Source organism: Rhinopithecus bieti, unplaced genomic scaffold (assembly GCF_001698545.2).
Source record: "Rhinopithecus bieti isolate Rb0 unplaced genomic scaffold, ASM169854v2 scaffold_36840, whole genome shotgun sequence".
In the NCBI taxonomy this organism is placed as follows: domain Eukaryota; kingdom Metazoa; phylum Chordata; class Mammalia; order Primates; family Cercopithecidae; genus Rhinopithecus; species Rhinopithecus bieti.
The window spans coordinates 1,302,723-1,314,651 of NW_016816502.1; the positions used below are offsets into that span (position 1 = coordinate 1,302,723).

Below are 11,929 nucleotides of genomic sequence, written 5' to 3' on the forward strand. Positions count from 1 at the left end.
TTTTTTTTTTTTTTTTTTTTTTTTTTTTTTTTTGGCTACTTGTCATTCACCTCAAAGGTTAGCGAGAACTCCACCAAGAGATACAGAGAAGAAGCTTTACAAACTAAGGGAAGAGCATATGCAAATGAAGCCTGACTTATCATATGGGGGTGGGGACAGGAAATGAGGAAAGCTGAAGTCCCCTGATCAGTTTAAAACACCTAGCTCAGTTTATATGTTGCTGTTTATCAATTAATTGCTTATTATTGTTATTTGCATTATTGTCTTTTGTTTTGTTTTGTTTTTTGAGACGGAGTCTCCCCTCTGTCTCCCAGGCTGGAGTGCAGTGGTGTGGTCTTGGCTCACTGCAAACTCCGCCTGCCGGGTTCACTCCATTCTCCTGCGTCACCCTCCTGAGTAGCTGGGACTACAGGCGCCCGCCACCATGCCCGGCTAATTTTTTGTATTTTTAGTAGAGACAGGGTTTCACCGTGTTAGCCAGAATGGTCTCAATCTCCTGACCTAGTGATCCGCCTGCTTTGGCCTTCCAAAGTGCTGGGATTACAGGCGTGAACCACTGCACCCGGCCTCATTATTAATAGTGTTTAATGCTATGATGAGATCTTTGTTAAATAAGCCTTTGAAAACTTTCCTCTCAGCTTTAAAAAACGTGAAAATAGCTAGTTATGAAAATCATACATTTTAGTTATAAAAATAAATAAAAGGAAGACAGTTAAAAATCCTATATAATACAGTAGTACGTGTCTATATAGTCTTCTTCAAAATGATTCTATATAGACACGTACTATATGAAATAATTTTACATAAATCAATTCATAGTTGTATGCTTTTTAAAAAATTTGCTTCTCACCCTCACTTATGTTTTCATGTCAGTAAATACAGATTTGCATCAACAGGCATAATATTTATTGGTTAACATTTATGTTGGCCCAATTTTTTTACAAAATTACTTTGCTAAGATGAATATGGTGTACTTGTCCAATTGTTTGCATGAAATAAATGCATAAAAGCAAAATGTTAATACAAAAGGTATAACATTTTAAATATTGACATAGTTGAATTAGGTAATACTCCTACTGGAAGATCAGAAGGTGGGTTGTGTCACACGCATCCATGTGAAGAGACCACTAAACAGGCTTTGTGTGAGCAACAAGGCTGTTTCTTTCACCTGGGTGCAGGCAGGCTGAGTCCGAAAAGAGAGTCAGCAAAGGGTGGTGGGATTATCATTAGTTCTTACAGGTTTTGGGATAGGCGGTGGAGTTAGGAGCAATGTTTTGCCGGCAGGGGGTGGATCTCACAAAGTACATTCTCAAGGGTTGGGAGAATTACAAAGAACCTTCTTAAGAGTGAGGGAGATTACAAAGTATATTGATCAGTTAGGGTGGGGCGGAAACAAATCACAATTGTGGAATGTCATCAGTTAAGGCTATTTTCACTTCTGTGGATCTTCAGTTGCTGCAGGCCCTCTGGATGTATACATGCAGGTCACAGGGGATATGATGGCTTAGCTTGAACTCAGAGGTCTGACAGGTTGGGTTTTTAAAATTTTTCTATTTTGTTCCACTATAATCAGAGAATGACGTTTACTGTTTCTGCTTATTGGGTTTTTGCGACCTAACAAACATGGTCAGTTTTTGTGAATGTTTTGTGGGCTGCAGAAATAAGGTATTTTCTATAGGAAAAAAGCTTTGATCTGTCTATTAAGATTCATCTATAATGATATATAATGATACTATTCAGATCTGTAATTTTAATTTTTTCTACCACATTACTTTTTCTCTTTAAGGCCTTGCTAGGTTTTTTAAGAAAACTTTGCTAAGAAACGCATAACATTAAATTTTTTATTTTAATCTCTTCTGCATGCACAGTTCATTAGTGTTAAGCATATTTGTATTACTGTGCAACAGAGCTTTAGACTTTTTTCATCTTGTAACACCTAAACTCTGTATCCATTAAACATTAATTCTCCCTCTCTCCTTCCTCCCAGCCCTTGGCAACCACTTTTCTACTCTCACTTTTTATTATTTGGACCACTTTATGAGTGGAATCATACCGTATTTGTCCTTTTGGCACTGGCTTATTTTGCTTAATATAATGTCCTCGAGTTTCATCCATGTTACAGCAAACGGCAGGATTTCCTTTTTTAAGGCAGCACAATAGTCCATTCAAATCTATATACCACACTTTATCTATTCATTGATGGGCATCTGGGTTGCTTCCACCTCTTGATTATTGTGAATAATACTGTGATCAACATGGTGTGCAAATGTATCTTCAAGATCCTGCTTTGAATTATTTTGAATATATACACAGAAGTGGGATTGCTGGATTATATGGTAATTCCATTTTCCAGGAACCTCCATATTGTTTTGCTTTTTTTTTTGAGACAGAGTCTCGCTCTGTCGCCCATTCTGGAGTGCAGTGGCGCAATCTCGGCTCACTGCAAGCTCTGCCTCCTGGGTTCACGCCATTCTCCTGCCTCAGCCTCCCGAGTAGCTGGGACTACAGGTGTCCGCCACCACGCTCGGCTAATTTTTTTTTTTTTTTTTTTCATATTTTTAGTAGAGATGGGGTTTCACCGTGTTTGCCAGGATGGTCTCGATCTCCTGACCTCGTGATCTGCCCGCCTCGGCCTCCCAAAGTGCTGGGATTACAGGCATGAGCCACCGCGCCTGGCTCCATATTGTTTTTCATAATGACTGTACCATTTTATATTCCCACCAACAATGTATAAGGGTTTCAATCTCTCTGAATCACCAATGCTTATTACTTTCTGTTCTCTTAATAGTGGCCATTCTAATGACCCTAATTGCGAGGGCCCCAAAATATGTTTTAAATCTGCTTTTTGGTTTTGAGTTTCCTTGTAGTTCTTCAGCATCTCTTTTATCATCCTTTTCTTCTGCCTGTTGCAGAATGTTTTTGGATGTAGGTGCTTATTTTGAATCTTTGATTACTGTTTCTGCTTTTTTTTTTTTTAAAGTGACAGAGGTCTTGCTGTACAAGTCCTGGGCTCAAGCAATCCTCTTGCCTCATCCTCCCTGGTAACTAGGACTACAGGTATATACCACTACACCTGGCTAATTTTTTAAACTTTTTTGTAGACACTGGAGTCTCACTGTGTTGCTGAGGCTGGTTTCAAACTCCTGTGCCTCACGATTCTCCCTCCACTATCTCCCAAACAGCTGGGATTACAGACATGAGCTACTGCTTTTTTGTTTTGTGACATTTTCTCCATAGTCCCTCAGGTTGTTTTTTTTCTTTTTTCTCCTTTCTCAAGCAAGACAAGAGAAACAGCTTTAGGTATTAACTAACTGTACCTTCATTAGAATGTTGCCGGCGCCAAAAAGGCATAGATTTTTGTCTGTTTTGCTTTAGATTATATCTCTAAGGCCTAGAATAGTAGCTGTCATCAGTTAATATTAAAAAATGAGCACACCACTGTTGTTGGCCTTGTAATAACCTATCCTACACATTCCCTCCCCCACTTACTAAATCCCTAATGCATATAAATTGATAGTTGCCAATACAGTTTCTTTTTGATAGGTTTTACCTGGTTTGCCTCTGCTTCAGCTTGGTAGCTGTTATAAAAATTTAGAATGTAAAATTTGGAAGATACAGTTAAGTATAAAAGAAGATGAAAATCCTGTCATCTGGCCGGGCGCGGTGGCTCAAGCCTGTAATCCCAGCACTTTGGGAGGCCGAGACGGACGGATCACGAGGTCAGGCGATCGAGACCATGCTGGCTAACACGGTGAAACCCCGTCTCTACTAAAAAAATACAAAAAACTAGCCGGGCGTGGTGGCGGGCTCCTGTAGTCTCAGCTACTCGGGAGGCTGAGGCAGGAGAATGGCGTAAACCTGGGAGGCAGAGCTTGCAGTGAGCCGAGATCCGGCCACTGCACTCCAGCCTGGGCGACAGAGCGAGACTCTGTCTCAAAAAAAAAAAAAAAGAAAATCCTGTCATCCAATAACTTCGTAGCATTTTATTATATAAAAGCAGTGCATTTAAAAAACTTAGCCGTCTAGGGGTGGTGGCCCATGCCTATAATCCCAGCACTTTGGGAGGTGGGTGGATCACCTCAGGTCAAGAGTTCAAGGCCAGCCTAGCCAACATGGTGAAACCACATCTCTACTAAAAATACCGTTAGCCGGGTGTGGTGGCACACGACTGTAGTCCCAGCCACTTGGGAGGCTGAGGCAGGAGAATCGTTTGAATCTGGGAGGCAGAGGTTGCAGTGAGCCAAGATCACACCACTGCACTCCAGTCTGGGCAACAGAGCAAGACTGTCTCAAAAGAAAAAAAAGAAACTCTTCTCCATTGAGACAAGTTGTATGGACATTGTTTAAGCTGTTTGTAGATATTATTAAAGTGTTTTCTGAAGAAGTTGTACCAGTTTATACTGTTCCTACAACTGACAGCAATTAGTGTTTTGTATGATTGGTGTATAAAACCTGTAGATATTTATTTTTTGTTTATGTTTTTTATTCTTGTTTTTGAGATGGAGTCTAGCTCTTGTCACCCAGGCTGGAGTGCAGTGGCATGATCTCGGCTCACTGCAACCTCTGCCTCCCGGGTTCAAGTGATTCTCCTGCTTCAGCCTCCCAAGTAGCTGGGACTACAGGCATGTGCCACCACACCTGGCTAATTTTTGTATTTTTAGTAGAGATGGGGTTTCACTGTGTTGGTCAGGCTGGTCTGAATCTCCTGACCTCGTGATCTGCCCGCCTTGGCCCCCCAGATAGCTGGGCTTACAAGCATGAACCACTGTGCCCAGCCTATTTATTTATTTTTTTGAGACAGAGTCTCACTCTGTCACCCAGGCTGGAGTGCAGTAGCATAATCCCTGCTCACTGCAACCTCTCCTTCCCAGATTCAAGTGATTCTCGTGCCTCAATTTCCTGAGTAGCTGGGACTACAAGCGTACGCCACCACGCCCACTTAATTTTTGTATTTTTAGTAAAGACGGGGTTTCACCATGCTGGCCAGGGTGGTCATGAACTCCTGACCTCAGGTGATCTGCCAACCTCATCCTCCCAAAGTGCTGGGATTACAGGCGTGAGCGACTCTGCCCAGACAGAGCTGTAGATATTTAGCATATACAACTTGATATGTTCGGAGATAATTATACACCATGAAACTATCAAACCAGCATTTGGTGTTATAACAGTACTGATACTACTAATAAAAACATTTGTGGTAAGTGAAAAATAGAGGCCTATAATTACTTTGTGTTTCTTTTATTATTAGTGAGTCTAAATTTATCATTAAATGTGTTCTGATATATGGCTTTTTCTGTGATTTGGCTGGTCATAACTATTGCCTCTTTTTAAAAATTGAGGCATTTATTCTTTTCGTTTTAGATAAAACATTTATATGCCAGGTGCAGTGGCGCATGCTTGTAATCCTAGCACTTTGGGAGGCTGAGGAGGGTGGATCCCTTGATATCAGGTATTTGAGACCAGCCTGTCTAATATGACAAAATCCCATCTCTACTAAAAATGCAAAAATTAGGCTGGGGCGGTGGCTGACGCCTATAATCCCAGCACTTTGGGAGGCCAAGGCGGGTGGATCACTTGAGGTCAGGAGTTTGAGACCAGCCTGGCGAACACGGTGAAACCCCTTCTCTACTAAAAATACAAAATTAACCGGGTGTGGTGACACACACCTGTAATCCTAACTACTTGGAAGGCTGAGATATGAGAATAGCTTGAACCCAGGAGACGCCCAGTGCGTCAAGATCACACCACTGCACTCCAGCCTGGGTGATGGAATGAGACTCTATCTTTACAAAAAAACAAAAATTAGCTGAGCATGGTGGTGCATGCCTGTAATCCCAGATACTCTGAAGGCTGAGGCACCAGAATCACTTGAACCCAAAATGTGGAGGCTGCAGTGAGTCACAATCATGCCACTGCACTCCAGCCTGGGAGGCAGAGAGAGACTGTCTCAAAAAAAAAAAAAGAAAAATGATATACTAACACTATTCATCTTGTGCAATGTATTTTGAATATATTTTTCCTATCTGCGTTTAAATTCAATTTATGGTACTTTTGTGCTACAGATATTTTAAATTGATATGCAGTCAGAGATACCAACAATTTTCTTTTAGATGCTTTTCTGCTTGAAAGGCTTTCTTTACCCTAAGATCAGAAAATGTTGCCTGTAATTCTTTTGGCGTATTGTTTCATTTTAAACATGAAATACTGTTCTGTATTTCTGTACTTTAATATACCCTGAATTAATTTTTTTAAAAAATTTAGATACAGGGGCTACATGTGCAGGTTTGTTACATGGGTATATTGTGTGATGCCAAGGTTTGAGCTTCTATTAAACCCAAATGGTGAACATAGTGTCCAGTAAATAATTTTTCAACCCTTACCCTCTTCCTTCCCTCACCTTTTTTGGAGTCTTCAATGTCTGTTTTGTTTCTATCTTTATGTTCGTGTGTACTCAATGTTTAGCTCTGATTTATAAGTGAGAATATGATATTTGGTTCTGTTTCTGCATTAATTCACTTAGAATAATGGCCTACAGCTGTGTTCATATTGCTGCAAAGGACATGATTTCTTTTCTTTTCTTTTAATGTTTGCTTAGTATTCCGTGGTATATATGTACCACATATTCTTTATCCAATCCACCATTGATGGACAACTAAGTTTATTCTATGGCTTTGCTATTGTGATTAGTGCTGCAATAAACATACTAATACAGATGTCTTTTTAGTAGAATAATTTATTTTCCTTTGGGTATATGCTCAGTAATGGGATTGCTGAGTCAAATGGTAATTTTGACTTAGTTCTTTGAGAAGTTTCTGCTTTTAGCGTGGGCTGAAGTAATTTGCAGTCCCACCAAGGGGAGAAATACAGAGAACCCAAAAATAAAGCCATACGCTTACAACCAATTGATCTTCAACAGAGTCAACAAAAATAACAATAGGGAAAGGACATGGTGTATTAGGTGTTACCTTTTTTTCTTTATCCTCACCAACATTTGTTATTTTTTGACTTTCAAATAGGAGCCATTCTGATTGTTGTGAGATGGTATCTCATTGTGTTTTTAATTAGCAGTTCTCTGATGATTAGAGATGAGAATTTTTTTCATGTTTGTTGGCTGCTCATATGTCTTCTTTTGAGAAGTGTGTGTTCCTGTCCTTTGCTTGTTATTTGTTTTTTCCCTGTTGATTTAACTTCCTTGTAGATTCTGCATATTAGTCCTTTGTCGGATCCATAGTTTGCAAATATTTTCTCCCATTCTGTACGTTGTCTGTTTATTCTGTTGATAGTTTCTTTTGCTGTGCAGAAGCTCTTCAGTTTAATTAGGTCCCACTTGTCGATCTTTGTTTTTGTTACAGTTGCTTTTGAGGATTTAGTCATAAATTCTTTGCCTAGGCCAATGTCCAGAAGAGTATTTCCTTGGTTTTCTTCTAAGATTTTTATAGTTTGAGGTCTTACATTTAAGTATTTAATCCATCTTGAGTTGATTTTGGTATATGGTGAGAGGTAGGGGTCCAGTTTCATTCTTTACATATGATTAGCCAGTTTTCCCAGCATCATTTATTGATTAGGAGGTCCTTTCCCCGTTGTTGGTTGTAGGTGTGTGGCTTTATTTCTGGGTTCTCTGTTCTGTTCCATTGTTCTGTGTGTCTATTTTTGTACCAGTACCATGTTTTGGTTACTGTAGCATTGTAGTATAGGATTGCTTTGGCAGTTTGGGCTCTTTCTTAGTTCTATATGAATTTTAGAATAGTTTTTTCTAATTCCATGAAAAATGAGGTTGGTAAGTTGATAAGAATTGTGCTGAGTCTTTAAGATTCCTTTGGGCAGTCTGGACATTTTAATGATATTGACACTTAGAATCCATGAGCATGGAATGTTTTTCCATTTGTGTCATCTATGATTTCTTTCAGCAGTGTTTTGTAGTTCTCCTTGTAGGGTCTTCCATCTCCTTGATTAGATGTATTCCTAGGTATTTTATGTCTTTTGTGGTTATAAATGGGATTGCATTTTTTATTTGTTTTTTCCACTTGCACGTTATTGTTACATAGAAATGCTACTAATTTTTTTTTTTTGAAACAGGGTCATGTGCTGTTGCCCAGGCTGGAGTTGCTAGGTTTCATAATGTCAAACTAGAACAAAATTAGTTAAGTGGTGCAATCACAGCTTACTGCAGCCTTAACACCTGGGCTCGGTTGATCCTCTGGCCTCACCCCTGGAGTAGTTAGGACTACAAAGTCGGTGCCATCACAACTGGTGCTACTGATTTTCATATGCTGAAACTTGACTGAAGTAATTTATCTGATTTGTGAGCCTTTTGACAGAATCTGTAGGGTTTTCTAGGTATAAAATTATCCATCAACAGTAGACTGGTCGCTGTGGCTCACGCCTGTAATCTCCACACTTTGGGAGACCAAGGTGGGAGGATCACTTTAGCTCAGGAGTTTGAGACCAGCCTAGGCAACATGGTGAAACCTTGTCTGTACTAAAAATAAAAATACAAACATTAGCCGGGCATGGTGATGCATGCCTGTAATCCCAGCTACTCGGGAGGTTGAGGCAAGAGAATCGCTTGAACCCGAGAGACAGAGGCTGCAGTGAGCCAGGATCATGCCACTGCATTCCAGCCTGGGTAACAGAGTAAGACTGTCTCAAAAAAAAGAAAAAAAGAAAAGAAAAAGAAATAATCAACAAAGACAGATAATTTGATTTCCTTTTTTCCCATTTAGATGACTTTTATTTCTTTCTCTCGCCTGATTGTTCTGCCTAGAACTTTCAGTATTATGTTGAATAGGAGTGGTGAGACAGTAGACATCCTTGTTTTGTTCCAGTTCTTAGGGGGAATGCTTTCAACTTTTGCCCATTCAGTATGATGTTGGTTATGCGTTTGTCATAGATGGCTCTTACTATTTTGAGGTATGTTACTTTAAGTTGTTGAGGGTAAAACTTAAGTTTTGAATACACTGCGCCATCAGTAACTTTTCGGCCTGGCCTCCATGCCTCTACAGATGGGACTATAAATTTGCAGAATTCTCTGTGCTACTGCTAGTCTTTTTCCTGCTGCCCTGATACCCTGACACACCCTTGCTACTTATTCTGTTGATGTTTTCTTTTTATTTTTTTGAGACTGGGTCTCACTCTGTCACCCAGGCTGGAGTGCAGTGGTGCAGTCATTGCTCACTGTGGCCTCGACTGCCCAGACTCAAGTCATTCTCCCACCTCAGCCTCCCAAGTAGCCGGAACTATAGGCGGGCACTACATGCCTGGCCAATTTTTGTAATTTTTTGTAAGAGAGGAGGTTTCGCCATGTTGGCAAAACTGGTCTGGAACTCCTGGGCTCAAGCAGTCCTGCCTCAGCCTTCCAAAGTGCCAAGAGTACAGGCAGGAGTCACCTTGCCCAGCCTTGGTGTTTTCTTTCTTTTTAACACATCCTTTGTCAGGATATAGAAAGTTGGGAATGGGAGCATGGATAGTATCTTACTTTGGGATGAGCCTTAGATCTGTGAGCTTTCAGACAGGAATTTTCCTGAAGCAGAGTTTAGGTAATTTTTCTTAATCTTGACCTTTCTGTCTACCTTGTAATTAATATAATTTTCACCTAGATTTTGTCATTAGGTTGTTTGTTAGTGTCAGTGTTTGGTACGATTTATTTTGTGAATTTTGTGATTTCAGAATTTGAGTAAGAATTTGATAGAGGCTATGTACTGAAATTACATTACATTAGAGAATTTCAGTAGTTTAATGTTTTAAAAGGTAATTTTGGCTGGTAGAAAAAAATGAGGAACAGAGGTTCCTAGTAGTTATATGAATGAAAATGAAATCAAAGGTTATCAAATGATATCAAAGGTTCCTTTGATATCAAATGATATCAAAGGTTCCTTTGATATCAAATGATATCAAAGGATATTAAAGGTTCCTAGTAGTTATATGAATGAAAATGAAACCCAACTGTTTTACTTATGATTGGTCTCTATTGTCACATTACAGTGTTTACTTTTGAAGGTAGCTTAACTAATTTTGTTATAGTTTGGCATTATGAAACCTAGCATTTGTACCTCAAGCAAGACAGTCTTTTCATTAGGTATAAAGGTACCCTTTTCATTTTGACAAGGTGTTCATTTGATAAGTAGTTATGTCATTAAGCAGAACTACTTAAGGTTGATTTGATTTGGTTATCTCAGCACTACAAATTCAGGATGTCACTGTGTTTGGTTTTTCTTAAAATTTGCATCTTAGTAACTAAAAACAGTCTTAACATTTCAATCAGTCTATTAGATGGGGTTCATGTTTCATTATTTTCAATTTTGCTGGTAGAGAGAAGGAAAGGATAGAATATACACAATTGATGACCTAAGAGAAGTGTGATAGAAAGATACACCAGTGAAATTATTGTTCTTTCTCTCCTTGCTCTTTAATTTGTGTTTGTAATTTGTGCATTGCTTTCTGGGTTTGCTTCTGCATTACCTTATAATTGTTCCCCAGGGTTTGCTGTGTATTTGTCTCTCTGAAATTAGATTGTGAACTCCTTCAGGAAAGGAGACTAAAAAATGTTTTACTAACATTTAAAGTATCCAAATGCTGTTAACATTTTTCTAATAATGGTGATAACCTATCTACATACATGTATCACTTTTACATGCCTTATCTCTTGAGTACTCTGAGAATTACCTGTGTATTGCAGGTGTCATTCTACTCATTGTACAGGTGTGGATACTGTGACAAAAGCAGGTTAATGGACTTGACCATTGTCTTGTTGGTCAGTGAGAGAGCTGATTTCCTGACTCTGTTTAACGGCCTTGCCACAGTACTATTGCATCATGAGTCGTGTGTATGTGTATTTGTTTTTGTTTTCTTTTTTTAATAGTAGTAACCTTTATTTAAAATAGTTTTTAATTTAGGAAAGCGCATTTTACATCTGTTTCCAACAAATTATTAGAGTCAGAAACAAAATAAAATCAGAGAAAATCCTTTGTAGAAAAAATACACAAAGAACATTTCTACATGTGAAAAAGCAGTAAACAGTGTTAACATCCAAGTTTTTAGTCTCAATTCCACATCTTCTAGTGAACACCACTATCAACCTTGAGATCTGATTTGTTCTTGTCATTCTTCACTGATTAGATGAAATATGTTAAGGTGTCTTTTTCACTCACTGGAATAGACCTAAAGTGGCAACCAACTATCTCAACAAGTTGTGCTTTATTAAGTCCTGGTTGATTGCTGGCTTTAAGTGTCTTTTGTATCTCCTAAGTGTATTTACTTGTAATTGGTATAAATCAACCTCTGGGGTATCAATATCTTGAACAGGTGAATCACCTCCATCATCATCACTCCCTTTTCTCTTTCTTCTGTTTCGAATACTCGGAATTAAGTTTTTATGATAATCACATATGTAAAGATGCCTGCGCTCATATCCAGCTCGATCTTCACTTTCTGGGATATGCTCCTCTGGATCCTCTTGCTGAAGCTGGCGTTGCCTGCCGCCCGGCCGCACTGCTCACCATCCTCCGCAGGCAGCACAGTTGTCCAGAGCCTGGCCTGGCCGCCCCCGGGGGCCCAGCCGCTGAGACCGCCCCTGTGCCCGGCCCCTCAGCCCCGATTTCCCGGCTGAGGCGGCAGCAAGCACGGCGGCCACTGTGGCTGCCGCCTCCCCACCGCAGCTCACCTCATCAGGCGTGAAGCCGTTCATGTCTCCGAGCTCCGGGGTACCGGCGCTGAGAGAAATCCCCACTCCCCTGGCCGCTCCCTCGGCGGCAGTTCACTCTGCACACCAAGTTAGCGGCATGGCAGAACACCAACTGGGTCTGCTGCTCCTGGCGCCGAAACAGTGGACAGTGCTGAGGGCCAGGACGCAGAGTCGAGCGTCTCCTGGAGCGGGGAGCCAGCTCACTGTCACATGGGGACTTAAGCTTTTTTTTTTTTTTTTTTTTTTTTT

The 11,929-nt window shown here is 40.0% G+C and overlaps 1 protein-coding gene and 1 pseudogene across 1 annotated transcript in view; one reads left to right on the top strand and one right to left on the bottom strand.

The window, feature by feature from the left end:
- SELENOT (selenoprotein T) overlaps positions 1–11,929 on the top strand; it is a 35,169-nt gene that overhangs the window by 4,962 nt on the left and 18,278 nt on the right. The window lies entirely within an intron of this gene.
- LOC108517132 (histone deacetylase complex subunit SAP30-like) lies at positions 10,947–11,683 on the bottom strand (annotated as a pseudogene).